Consider the following 14,666-nt stretch of genomic DNA (forward strand, 5'->3'; position numbering starts at 1 on the left):
TAGTGTTTGCGTAGTGTAGGGTCATGCTGGGGGTAGTGTTTTAGGGTTTAGGGTAGTGTTGTAGTGTTTGCGTAGTGTAGGGTCATGCTGGGGTGTAGTGTTTTAGGGTTTTGGGTAGTGTTGTAGTGTTTGCGTAGTGTAGGGTCATGCTGGGGGTAGTGTTTTAGGATTTAGGGTAGTGTTGTAGTGTTTGCGTAGTGTAGGGTCATGCTGGGGGTAGTGTTTTAGGGTTTTGGGTAGTGTTGTAGTGTTTGCGTAGTGTAGGGTCATGCTGGGGGGTAGTGTTTTAGGGTTTTGGGTAGTGTTGTAGTGTTTGCGTAGTGTAGGGTCATGCTGAGGGTAGTGTTTTAGGGTTTAGGGTAGTGTTGTAGTGTTTGCGTAGTGTAGGGTCATGCTGGGGGTAGTGTTTTAGGGTTTAGGGTAGTGTTGTAGTGTTTGCGTAGTGTAGGGTCATGCTGGGGGTAGTGTTTTAGGGTTTAGGGTAGTGTTGTAGTGTTTGCGTAGTGTAGGGTCATGCTGGGGGTAGTGTTTTAGGGTTTAGGGTAGTGTTGTAGTGTTTGCGTAGTGTAGGATCATGCTGGGGGTAGTGTTTTAGGGTTTAGGGTAGTGTTGTAGTGTTTGCGTAGTGTAGGGTCATGCTGGGGTGTAGTGTTTTAGGGTTTTGGGTAGTGTTGTAGTGTTTGCGTAGTGTAGGGTCATGCTGGGGGTAGTGTTTTAGGGTTTAGGGTAGTGTTGTAGTGTTTGCGTAGTGTAGGGTCATGCTGGGGTGTAGTGTTGTAGGGTTTTGGGTAGTGTTGTAGTGTTTGAGTAGTGTAGGGTCATGCGGGGGGTAGTGTTTTAGGATTTAGGTTAGTGTTGTAGTGTTTGCGTAGTGTAGGGTCATGCTGGGGGTAGTGTTTTAGGGTTTAGGGTTGTGTTGTAGTGTTTGCGTAGTGTAGGGTCATGCTGGGGGTAGTGTTTTAGGGTTTAGGGTTGTGTTGTAGTGTTTGCGTAGTGTAGGGTCATGCTGGGGGTAGTGTTTTAGGGTTTAGGGTAGTGTTGTAGTGTTTGCGTAGTGTAGGGTCATGCTGGGGTGTAGTGTTTTAGGGTTTTGGGTAGTGTTGTAGTGTTTGCGTAGTGTAGGGTCATGCTGGGGGTAGTGTTTTAGGGTTTAGGGTAGTGTTGTAGTGTTTGCGTAGTGTAGGGTCATGCTGGGGGTAGTGTTTTAGGGTTTAGGGTAGTGTTGTAGTGTTTGTGTAGTGTAGGGTCATGCTGGGGGTAGTGTTTTAGGGTTTAGGGTAGTGTTGTAGTGTTTGTGTAGTGTAGGGTCATGCTGGGGGTAGTGTTTTAGGGTTTAGGGTAGTGTTGTACTGTTTGTGTAGTGTAGGGTCATGCTGGGGGTAGTGTTTTAGGGTTTAGGGTAGTTTAGTTGTTTAGTGTATGCTAAAGGCATATTCGTTCTAAAAGTTTTCGTTATTTTAATTTGCGGCCTAATAGTACATGCGGGATTTTTTTTGCGGACTGATGGTATGCGGGATTTCGTCATATATTCGGTAATCATACTTTCTATGGCAAAATGAACCCCCTCATTTTGTTCCTTTTTAAATTAAATGTTTTAAGAGTTACCACTTTATTCCAATCAAGATGGCTTCAGGTGTGCCATACCTTTGTAATAAGTAGGACTGTTAGCACTCTAGTTGTTCTTTAGAACACTCTGGGACAATCTGTCATTGGGCTATAGTTGGGCTACATCTGGCTGATATTTGGGCTACATTTGGTTTTTTGTCTCTGGTGGCCATCTTTGGGCTACATTGGGCTACATTGGGCTATATTGGGCTACATTTGGGCTCCAACATATATATAGCCCAATGTAGCCCAATTTATATTTTTCAAAGTTAATTTTCGTAAAAACCACTGGAGCCTATATCTTGAGACATAGCAAAGGCACATCGGGCTACCAGTCCCTACAATTTTGCCAAGTTTGGTGTAAATCCATTCAGCCGTTCAGGCTAAAAGTGAGGCCAACCGCCCTATGGAAAATTGCATGGGAAAAACACGTTTTGGGACCCCCCTTTTTTCTCGGCCCCCCCTTGACGAAAACCCCCCAAATTTTCAGGGGCTGCTCAGAAACAAAATGTTCCATTTTCCTGAAAATTTCAGCCAATTCTGTCCTCATAAGCCAAAGTTATTCGACATAGAATTTTCAAAAATCCCATAGGAAAAAAATCCTAACTATATATACCTACTGGCTATCGCCAGTAGGTAATATATATATATATATATATATATATATATATATATATATATATATATATATATATATATATATATATATATATATATATATATATATATATATATATATTACCTACTGGCGGTCGCCAGTAGGTATATATAGTTAGGATTTTTTCCCTATGGGATTTCTGAAAATTCTATGCCTAATAACTTTTGCGTTTGTGGACGGAATTGGCTGAAATTTTCAGGAAAATGGCACATTTTGTTTCTGAGCAGCCCCTGAAAATTTGGTGGGGTTTCCTCAAGGGGGGGCTGAGAAAAAAGGGGGGTCCCAAAACGCGTTTTTTGCATTGAGTTTTCCATAGGGCGGTTGGACTCACTTTTAGCCCGAACGGCTGAATGGATTTTCACGAAACTTGGCAAAATTGTAGGGACTGTTAGCCCGATGTGCCTTTGCTAGGTCTCAATATATGTGCTTCAGTGGATTTTGAGAAATTAACGTTTAAATCAAGATATATATCTGTAACAGCGCTCCGGGCAGCGATCCGGTTAGCGAACCTTTCGCGTATCGGAACTTTGCGATGCGAAGCTGATTGGCCCTCTGGTGTCTGTCAACATTCTAAACAGTCCGGAGCGGCCGCCATCTTGTCTCTCGGTAGGATCGAGAGACAAGAGGAGGCCAAAACAAAGGGGGAAATTACCATAAGGGGGCATAGTAGATCCTCGTTAACCCCCTAGGTTTTATGTGGAGGTTTTAAAAGGGCCTAGGAGGGTCCAAAAAAAAAAAAAAAAAAAATTTTTTTTGCGTGGTAAGCGCCAAGTTCGCGAACCAGAAAGCGTTCTGGGCAGCGAACTTTATGGATAAAAGAATGAAAGACTTTTCTAATACTGTATGTTAATTATTTGTTGGTTTTGTTGATTATTTTTTAATTTTTTTATTTTTTAAGCAATTATTTATTATTGTGATTGTGTTTCAAAATTTAATAACATTTCTAACATTTAACTAGTTTATGAATTACATATAAAAATGATTAAAGACTCAAACAATGTTTTAATATTACATACAATTTTATTTTTCGGATTGTTTTTCAAAATTTAATACAACGTCTAGCATTTCACTGTCTGATATGTGTTCTTGTTCAGTGAACATAAGTTCCAACATTTGTCCGTCATCATAATAAAGTAAATGATCCACAGATTCTACACATTGAACTAATTCATGGTCCCGTGATTCAGCCATGAAATCTGAGTCATCATTGTCCTCATTAACTTTTTCTGTGTTGTTCTCCAGAACAATTTCGAAGGAAACATTCTGCTCACCTTCCATTTTATTGCTGTAATTTGCATAAAAAATAAATATATCAGTAGAGATAGGGCACTGTTGGGTTTAAGTTCAGACAGGCACTTGTGAGTTTATAACAGAGAAGTAATCTATGGGCACTGTATGGTTTCAGGCGTGAAGTAGTACTATTAAAAAGTGCCTGTGAAGAAGCCTAAGTAAATTCATAATTATACCACGGGAACCTAAATCAGTCCATAATTATAATAAAGAAGCCTTTCTCAATGTCTAACTCTTACAGAGGGATAGTATATAACTATCTGAAAAATTTTACCATATTTACTTATAGTGGACAATATACTTCAGTTTTAAAAATAACAACTTACCTTTAGAAACAAGTTGATGTTATTAGTGGTATTCTAAATGATATATACAACAACAAGTAGCAGTCAAAATGGCTGTGTTTTCTTCTGTTCCTTTATATATATTCAGGTATATAACCAATCAAATATCAGGTAATAAAAGTAGAAAATATAAGTAACATTTTCATTGGTTGTCAATTCCAACACTTCAGATGTGTTTTGTGAAGTAATTTACCTCATGGTACTTGGAGAGGTCTACAGGCTAAATGGCTAAATGAAATTTCAATGAAATTTGTGAGAATGGAAGGGATTGTTATGTAGTATGAGCTAATCTATATTTGGTGAGAGTGTCTCTAGTCGTTTTTCTGTAAATTACTTTCCCACCTTTTTTTTTGGACCGCTTTCCGGGAAGCGGCCCGGTTCGCGAACCTTAAGCGTCACGGGAGTCCACCATTTTGTGTTTCGGGCGCATTAAGATACAAGATGGAGGGCAAATAATGTTTAGAATGGGTAGAAGGGGTCATGGTAGACTTATCTTGACCCTCTAGGTTTTCTGAGGGTGGCTGAGGAGGCTTATATGTGCGGAAAAAAACATTTTTTTAAAAAATTCCGCGAGGTTAGCTTTCGGTTCGCGAACCGGGTAGCGCCCCGGGGAGCGAATTTTGTGGAAAAATAATGAAAAAAATTAGAAAAACATAATAATTGTGAGTGATCAGATGAAGGGTAGCTCTGAGAAGAGCTTTTGGGTTTATGGTACATTTAGGTACTTATAAGTAGGTACCAATGCACAGTCTTAAATTCAGAATGAAAATTCTGTTGCCCTCATCTGAGAAGTGAACTCCATCTCCTCTGTAGATATCTTGCATGTAGTAACGCAAGTTATTGTTGTACAGAGAGCCCATTCCATGGTCTCTCATGAAAGCTGAAACAGATTTGTTTACATGCTTCCTCGCTTTCTCAATTTGTGGACAAAATTGGTTGGACCACTTCCATTTCTGTCTTTGGCATATATTGGAGTATACCAAGGCAGTTTGAGGAAAAAGTGCCATTAATTGCTCAAAGGTGTCCTTTAAAAGCATTTCCAGACCTACCCCTGTCAAAGTGCCCAAATCATTACCTCCACAGTGCACTATTAACAGGTCAGGTTTTGGCAAATGCATAAAGGTTTTCACCAATGGTATCAATTGGTGACATTTTAATCCTCTTTGGCCCAACCACTTAATTTCCACATCTTGTAAATTGAGGTTAGGTAAATTTCTGTTCTCAGCATACCTTTGAGCCCAGTGGATGTAACTATGTCCAACAATCCAGACCTTAAACATGGTGGGAGAAGGTTGTTCTGCAGTCAGATGAAGTGTGGTAATGAAAGGGCAGTTGAAACAGTAGGAGTTTCTAAAGAAAAAAAACTGTGGATTTACAATGCTAATGATTCATTAGCAGTGATTGGTGCATTTCCATTTCTGAAAACAGAAAGTTAGGGTGCATGGATGTGTTCTTTGAAACATGTCATTTGAATGGTCAAGGAAGAAACATTTAATGAAAGATTGCACTGGATACGCAGGTGCACTGAGAGTTCACAGTTCAATTGAAACATTGTTGTGTGAATTTGCAAACATGAGAGGTCTTCCAGGAGGTGGTTGCTATGGAAACAAGGCAGATAGGGCAGAGGGGGGAAGGGTTTTGATTTGAAAAAAGTGAGGGAAGAGGTATGATTGGCTAATATGAGAGATATGTGAAATGAATATCTGTATTTCTGTGCTTTCAATAGCTGCAGCCTTTGGAGTGCATCCTTTTTCTTCTGCTGAAGACAATTTGGTGTATTTCTGAGACTGTTTTCAAAACTCAAAAAATATTTGCTAAGGTGAGAAAAGATTTATTTAATTTAGATAGAGAATAGTATGATTTAAGGAGAAAATGATGAAGAAAGCTGTGTTTTTAAAATGTGTTTTTGTCTCTAGTGATATAGTAATAGAATTAGTTTCATAGAGAAATTGTAATTGCATATTTGGTGTAACATTCTGGCATGCAGTAACACAAGATATTGTGATATATGGAGCCCATTCCATGGTCTGTTATGTAAGCTGAAACAGATATGTTGCTTTTAAAAACGATTTAAGAAATCAATTACATTTCTGGATATGTACTGCTAGAGCTTCATAGGTTGTTTTGAGCCATATTTATAAGGTATTTGAGTGTCTAAGATGTTATGTTTTCCTTTTAAAATGTAAAGTGTTCCTCATGGGGCAAGTGTCTTGTAAATACGCTCCCACTTGTGCTTGGCAAATTCAGATTTTGATTATGGGAGTTACCTAGCCATGTTAATAGTGTCCCAAAAATGGTGCTAGGGAATTGCAGAAAACACTTTCATGTGTCTCAAGGACATTTTTAGTCATTTCTTCATGAATGCAGGTATACAATTGATTTATATGCTGTGTTTAAAAACGAATTTGAAATGAATTAAATTTCAGGATATGTACTGTTAGAGCTTCATAGGTTGTTTGGGGTCATATTTAGAAGGCATTTTAGTGTCTTTGATGTTATTTTTCCCTTTTTAAATGGAAAGCGTTCCTCATGGGGCCCTGAGCAGTTCTTAGCCATGTTATTTAATAGGAAGTGGATAACATGGCTAAGAGCATTTGCTGGAAAATGCATGAATATCGCTGACTTTTCTGCGATGTTATGTTTACCTCTTAAAATGTAAAGTGTTCCTCATGGGGCAAGTGTCTTGTAAATACGCTCCCACTTGTGCTTGGCAAATTTAGATTTTGATTATGGGAGTTACCTAGCCATGTTAATAGTGTCCCAAAAATGGTGCTAGGGCATTCCAGAAAACACTTTCATGTGTCTCAAGGACATTTTTAGTCATTTCTTCATGAATGCAGGTATACAATTGATTTATATGCTGTGTTTAAAAACGAATTTTGAAATGAATTAAATTTCAGGATATGTACTGTTAGAGCTTCATAGGTTGTTTGGGGTCATATTTAGAAGGCATTTTAGTGTCTTTGATGTTATTTTTCCCTTTTTAAATGGAAAGTGTTCCTCATGGGGCCCTGAGCAGTTCTTAGCCATGTTATTTAATAGGAAGTGGATAACATGGCTAAGAGCATTTGCTGGAAAATGCATGAATATCGCTGACTTTTCTGCGATGTTATGTTTACCTCTTAAAATGTAAAGTGTTCCTCATGGGGCAAGTGTCTTGTAAATACGCTCCCACATGTGCTTGGCAAATTTAGATTTTGATTATGGGAGTTACCTAGCCATGTTAATAGTGTCCCAAAAATGGTGCTAGGGCATTCCAGAAAACACTTTCATGTGTCTCAAGGACATTTTTAGTCATTTCTTCATGAATGCAGGTATACAATTGATTTATATGTTGTGTTTAAAAACGAATTTTGAAATCAATTAAATTTCAGGATATGTACTGTTAGAGCTTCATAGGTTGTTTGGGGTCATATTTAGAAGGCATTTTAGTGTCTTTGATGTTATTTTTCCCTTTTTAAATGGAAAGCATTCCTCATGGGGCCCTGAGCAGTTCTTAGCCATGTTATTTAATAGGAAGTGGATAACATGGCTAAGAGCATTTGCTGGAAAATGCATGAATATCGCTGATTTTTCTGCTATATTCATGCATTGCGGCCGTTTTTTTTCACATTGCTTCATAGGTTGTTTGGGGTCATATTTAGAAGGCATTTTAGAGTCTTTGATGTTATTTTTCCCTTTTTAAATGGAAAGCGTTCCTCATGGGGCCCTGAGCAGTTCTTAGCCATGTTATTTAATAGGAAGTGGATAACATGGCTAAGAGCATTTGCTGGAAAATGCATGAATATCGCTGATTTTTCTGCTATATTCATGCATTGCGGCCGTTTTTTTTCACATTGCTTCATAGGTTGTTTGGGGTCATATTTAGAAGGCATTTTAGTGTCTTTGATGTTATTTTTCCCTTTTTAAATGGAAAGCGTTCCTCATGGGGCCCTGAGCAGTTCTTAGCCATGTTATTTAATAGGAAGTGGATAACATGGCTAAGAGCATTTGCTGGAAAATGCATGAATATCGCTGATTTTTCTGCTATATTCATGCATTGCGGCCGTTTTTTTTCACATTGCTTCATAGGTTGTTTGGGTTCATATTTAGAAGGCATTTTAGTGTCTTTGATGTTATTTTTCCCTTTTTAAATGGAAAGCGTTCCTCATGGGGCCCTGAGCAGTTCTTAGCCATGTTATTTAATAGGAAGTGGATAACATGGCTAAGATCATTTGCTGGAAAATGCATGAATATCGCTGATTTTTCTGCGATATTTATGCATTGCGGCCGTTTTTTTTCACATTTGCAAGCACTTCTTAGCCATGTTATCCAATGGGAGGTGGATAACATGGCTAAGAGCATTTGCTTTAAAGGTTGTTTGGGGTTATACACCATTTTTGGGAAATTATTAACATGCCTATCTAACTCCCATAATCAAAATCTAAATTTGCCAACCGCAGGTGGGAGCGTATTTACAATAAATTTGCACCATGAAGAACGTAAAATAGCATACTAGATACTCAAATGCCTTATAAATATGACCCAAAACATCTTATGAAGCACTAGTAGTGCATATTTGCAGAAATGTATTGGTTTTCATTTAATGATTTACTTCATTGGTAGGGCTTCACATGTTTTTTTACCTTGGTCTTTTTCAGTGAAAATCTTATCTGCAACCATGTGTTGGCCTCACCTCAAATAAACAAAACAGGTGATGGACTGAATGTGGATCAATGACACACATTTACCCCAGTCTAAAGATCAGGGCCTAAACAAATCTTTAGATAGGCTACATCTTATCGTCATCCTGAATTAATGATTTAAAATATTAGGGAGTGATTTATGAGTGTTGTATGCTTGTTTTGTACCATTGAGTGTCATTTTTGTGATGCAGTGCTGGTGGAAAATATTTGCTATGTTAAATAATTAGTACGGCATTAAGTTTTAGATGACTGTTATTTATTTACTGTTTGGTAATTGTGGTTAATAACATTTTATATTATATTTATCCACAGATTCAACTGCAGATTCTTTCATAGTTTGGAAAATGCCTTCCAAAAGTCGAATACGAAAGGCTAGAAAACGTCAAAGACAGCAGGATGATGTTTTATTGCAGCAGTCCTCTTCCCCAAATACTTGTCAAAACACCAAGAAAGGTCCGGGTAAGAGCACGAAATCATTCTTAAGAAATATTTTTAGTAAAAAAAGTTTTGCTCAAAAAAATGTTTCAGTTCACAAAAAGAAAAGTAATTTAAATGGAAAGGAGAGACCCATCACAAATGTTACTGGTAGAGGAAGAGATAACTCTGTGCATGATAGTAGAAGGAAACAACAGTTTAGGGACATTCGAAATCGAATGTTCCGTAATAGGATATTAGTTAATTTGTTGAAAAATATTAAAAAGAAAGGCCAACAGAAAGCGGCATTTTATAAGAAGAAGAAAAATGTAGAGAAAATTATTGATCATGCTTTTGAAATTAAGCGGAAGTTGTTTATTTTGGTAATCAATAGAATTAGGAAACTAAGCAAGGTAATTTCTGATTTCAAAACAAAAAGTAGATGGAAGAGAGTAGTAAATCGTACTAACTTTTGTGAAGTTTTTTCCGGAGAATGGATGCATAGTTCAAGTTCTGAGGCATTTTTTAATGAGGAGACTTATTTTCAGGATAATGATTTGGTGCATGCAGTTGACATCAGTGGTCGAGCTTATGAAGTGAAGGATGGTTGTCCAGTTGAAAAAGAACAACTTGTGACAACAGAGACAGAAGAGGCGCTAAGTGATGAGGTTTTAGGAAGACGTCCTAAGGGTCCTGTGTACATTTGGAAGTGTAGTTCTATTTGCAGTGTGCGACAGGTTTCCATCAATTTGCTTTGTGATTTTATACGGACATTTAATAAGAAAAGTTTGAAGCAGAAAATGAAGTTGTTGCAAGATTTAGATCCTTGCAGAGTGAGACAAATGACAGGTTTGCGTGGTCATTCACTGGCTTGTCTTTCCAGGAGAGTATGCCAGAGTGTTTTTCATCATTTCAGGATGCTAGCAGTGCATCATAATAAAGTGAGAAAATTAGTAAGAATGTTGTATTATGCTAAGAGTCCAGCAATTATGCCTAAACAATTATGTGCTGCTCTTTTGCATGGTTCTGAAATAGATGTGAAGAATATTTGTGAAGAAATTGAGTTTTGTTACTTTGGTAGTAAAGATGAGAATGTTCAAATTGACCCTGAAGTAGAGGGTAATGTGGAAGATAATGTACAGGTTTCCAGTACAGATAATTTTCAGAAGGAAATTGCCACGTTTCAGATGAAATCAAGTGAGAGGCCTAATTTCACTTGTGTATGTTGTCGACACACTTATTATAAGAATCAGACTAAGGTAGTGGATTTATATGCAAAAAGTGAAAGGGAAAATAATAGTGAATGGAAGGATTTTGCCACATACTTGATGGTAGAAAATTATTTTGATTTGGGATCGGATCAACGTGTGTGTACTTATTGTTGTAATAAATTAAACCAAAACCAGATGCCTGCTAGGGCAGTTCATAATAATCTGGAATTGGTTGAGATTCCTTCTGAATTAAAGGATTTAAATACTTATGAATCTATTTTGATTCAAAGTATCCATCCCTTTCAGGCTATTGTAAGAATGGAGCCAAAGACAGGGAAGTTGCCTCCAGCAGATTTACAGAGAGGATTAAAGGGAAGAGTTGTTTATTTGCCTCTAGATTTGAAGAAAAACATTAACACAATTGGAATAGAAAAAGTGGAAGAGGAACCTCTGGTTATCTTGGTTAATGGTGTTCCGACAAAGAATAAGAAAATATGGCAAGATTTAGTGGATGTTAGGAAAGTCAAAAAGGCAACAGTGTATTTGAAGAAAAATAATAAGTACTATAAGAATGTATATGTTGCAGAAGAGGAAGTAAGTGATGAAGAGGATAGCGATTTGTGTGCTGGCCAAATTGAGAAAGTAGAGGCCTCTAAAAGTGAAGAAATATATGAACATTATAGTGTTCATCCTTTGCATTCCAAGGAAGTCATGGGGAATGCTATTGAGTTGTTTCAAATGAAACAAGCCAAAGGGAGTCCCATTAGTGTTTGGGAGGAAAGTTTGGAAGCTCGGTGTTTCCCACAGCTATTTCCCACAGGTCAAGGAGGAAGATATGATGAGCGACCTCATCAAATTCCTGCGTCTGAATACCGGACTTTACGATTGTATGCAGACGATCCTAGGTTTCGTCAATGCATTCCATATTTGTTTCATCTCCTGTTTGAAAGCGATCTGTCTGGACTGTCATATGCAGTTAACCACATCTTAAAAAGTGGTATACAGATGCGAAATATTTCGGCAAGGGACTTTATGCATAAAGTCAATGTCCAAGACAGTATTTTGGATTCTCACTTAATTAATCTCATGGCGTGTCAGCGTGGTACTAATGAGTACTGGTACCGTCGTCATGGTGATTTAAAATGTATGCTGAGGAACTTAGGAACTCCGACATGGTTCCTCACTCTGAGCTGTGCCGAGTATGGCTGGGAAGACTTACTTGAATTTCTACGAGAGGCAAATGGAAATATTGAAAACATTGAATTCAAGACACCTGGAGAACTGTGTTCTTTGGATCCAGTGAATGTATGCAGGTACTTCAATCATAGATTTGAAGCTATGATGTCTTTCATCACAAATAAAAAGAATCCACCTCTTGGAGAGGTGTTGGATTTCTTCTGGAGGAAGGAGTACCAAGCAAGAGGTGCCCCTCATATACATATGTTGCTGTGGATCAAGGATGCACCTAAATTTGGAACAGATCCGGATGACTTAGTGATGAATTTCATCGAACAGTATTCTACGTGTGCTGTTCCAAACGCAACGGAGAAGAAAAGTCTAAGAGAACAAGTTCTACGTTTCCAAAGCCATCGTTGTGGAAAGTACTGTCGTCGTAAATTCAGAAACAAGGACAAGTTCTACACCAAATGTCGTTTCAACTTTCCACGACCGGTGATTTCTAAAGGAAGAGTGAACAGTTTGATGTCTTCGCTGCGACATAATGTGACGAGGAAATCACCCAAGAATACATACAATTTGAAAAGGAATGAAGAGTCCAAGTACATCAATGACTACAACCCAGTGATTTTGTCCATGTGGAATGCCAACATGGATATACAGTTTGTGGCTGACAACTGTATGGCTGTGGCTCGGTATGTGACATCTTACATCACCAAAAAAGAAAAGACCGAACTGAAGGATATGTGGGAGGACATTTCCCATGAAAAGAGCCTCAGCAAGAAGTTGTACAGTTTCAGTCTGAAGATGTTGTCGCATCGAGAAATCGGAGCTTACGAATGTTCTGATCGATTGTCTTCAGCAAGTCTCTATGCCAAATCCAGGAGTCTCGTTTGGGCGAGTCTTGGTCTTGCTGCAACGCGAAATCGAGTTCTAAAACCTGTCCGGGAAATTGAGTATTTGGCAGAAAAGGAACCAAACAGTACCGACATTTTGAAGACCAACATGTTGGATACATATTATCCAAATTGAAGCAGTCACCTTGAGAATGTTTGTCTATATGAGGTTCTCCAAAATTATATATTCAAGAGGAACATCAAAGAAGATATTGAGAAAGAAGTGTATGCTGTAATTGGAAGTGAGGGATGCCTGGTCAAGCAAAGAAAATGCCAATTAGTAAACCATCGAAAATTGAGTGGCGAATCTCCAGAAAAAAAGGAGTTTTTCTATTTAGCACTTTTGCAACTTTTCAAGCCTTGGCGTGCAGAAGAGGAACTGCTTGGAGATTTCCTCTGTTACGAAGACTCTTTCAATGCAGCCAAGGAGTCCATAGAATGTCCTGCTTTTTCTAAATATCAAGAAATGCTAACTTTGGAAATTGAGCAGGAAGCAACGATTGCAGCCGAGATTGCCAGAGACAGTTCTCAGGACAGTCAGAGTTCTGTTTCATTGAGTCAAGATCCACTTGGAGGACCTATTATCGAAAATGAAGCTGCCACTGCTATGAATGAAGTAGAAAGAGCCATGGCACATGCTCAGGAGGATTCAGTTAACTTAGAAGACTTGGAAAAACAACTCAACGTTGAGCAGAGGAAAATATATGATGAAGTTACCAAGGAAATTGAGCACGGATTAAGTCATGAGAAGAACAAGTGCTCATGTACATCATTGAAGCCTGTCCGACTGTACGTGAGTGGAGAAGCGGGAACTGGAAAAAGTTTCCTCATTAAAGCAATCTCTTGTTATTTGCAGGAAAGGACTGAGTCATCGCTGTCTTGTGTTGTCACCGCTCCTACTGGACTGGCAGCACATAACATTAAAGGTATTACTTTGCATCGTCTACTGATGCTGCCGGTGGAGCATGACAACAAATTACAATACAACAAGTTATCTGGAGATGCTTGCTGTGAAGTTTCAAGAGTCTTGAGGAAAATGAAACTACTTATCATTGACGAAGTAAGCATGGTTTCCAATGTCATGCTTGCCTTTGTGCATTTGAGAATGCAAGAAGTACTTAAACCTGAATATGATGTCTTATTTGGTGGGAAACACATCATTGTTTTCGGAGATCTTCTGCAGCTGACACCAGTAAAAGGTCAACCTGTGTTCAAAATACTCACGCATGAAGATACCAGGAAGTGCCTAGGGAGCATTGGCAACGTCAATATATGGTTAAACTTCAATTATGCAGAACTGCATCAAAATATGCGTCAGGCAAAGGATGAAGATTACAAGAATATTCTACAAGATATTAGAATTGGAAAAGTGACCGAGCATGGGAAAGAAGCTTTAAATGCACGATTACTGTCAAATTTATATCCCAAACAAGAGATTGTGCCTGAGAATATTTTTCAGAATATTACTGAGAAGAAATCCGGGATATGTCTCATGCCAACTCTTGCAGAATGTGCCATCTTCAACAACAAAATGTTGAATTTAGGAAAGCAAGAGATTGTGAAACTTGAAGCTATCGACAAATTAGAGCATATGGGATCAACAATTATTTTGTCAGACAATTTGAAATCAAAATTGGATTCATTAGAGAAGACTATATCTAAGACAGCGGGTTTTGAAAAGACTTTGAATGTGTGTTTAAATTGCCGAATCATTTTGAGAAGGAATTTACATGTAGAAAGAGGTCTGGTAAATGGATCAATGGGTAATGTTGTTGATTTTGAGAAATACAAAAATAGAGATGGAATAGAATTTTTAAGAATTAAATTTGATGGCATTGAGGAAGTACAGCAAATTGGTCGTTGTTCTGCTAGGTTTTTGCTTGTTAAAGACTTATATGTTCGCCGTAAACAGTTTCCTGTTTGCTTGGCATATGCGGTGACAATCCATAAATCGCAAGGTTTAAGTGTAGACTGTGCATTGGTGAATATTGGCAGTTCTGTGTTCAAGGAGGGTATGGCATATGTGGCATTGTCACGAGTTAGAACTTTATCGGGATTGTATTTGATTGACTGTGATGTCACAAACATTTGTGCGGATCTAGATTGTGTTAAGGAATACAATAGGTTAAGAAGAGAGTATGCGCCACATTTGCCTCAATATCCTTTGTTTGAGAAACGTGTGGTAGGCCAGAAACGTAGAAATATCAGTAATAGTAGGGAGGTTGTTGCAAAAAGACTAAAAGTCAATGAACCGAAAGTTGTTAGCAGAAAGAAAGTGGATTCTGTTGAAGATGTTGTTGGTTTTCATATTGAAAACAGTTCTGGTGTCAACTGCTATGCAAATGTAGTTGTTAATGTTCTCTTTTCACTAGAGAGTTTAAAAGAGC

This window comes from Lissotriton vulgaris, chromosome 1_1, assembly GCF_964263255.1.
Source record: "Lissotriton vulgaris chromosome 1_1, aLisVul1.2, whole genome shotgun sequence".
In the NCBI taxonomy this organism is placed as follows: domain Eukaryota; kingdom Metazoa; phylum Chordata; class Amphibia; order Caudata; family Salamandridae; genus Lissotriton; species Lissotriton vulgaris.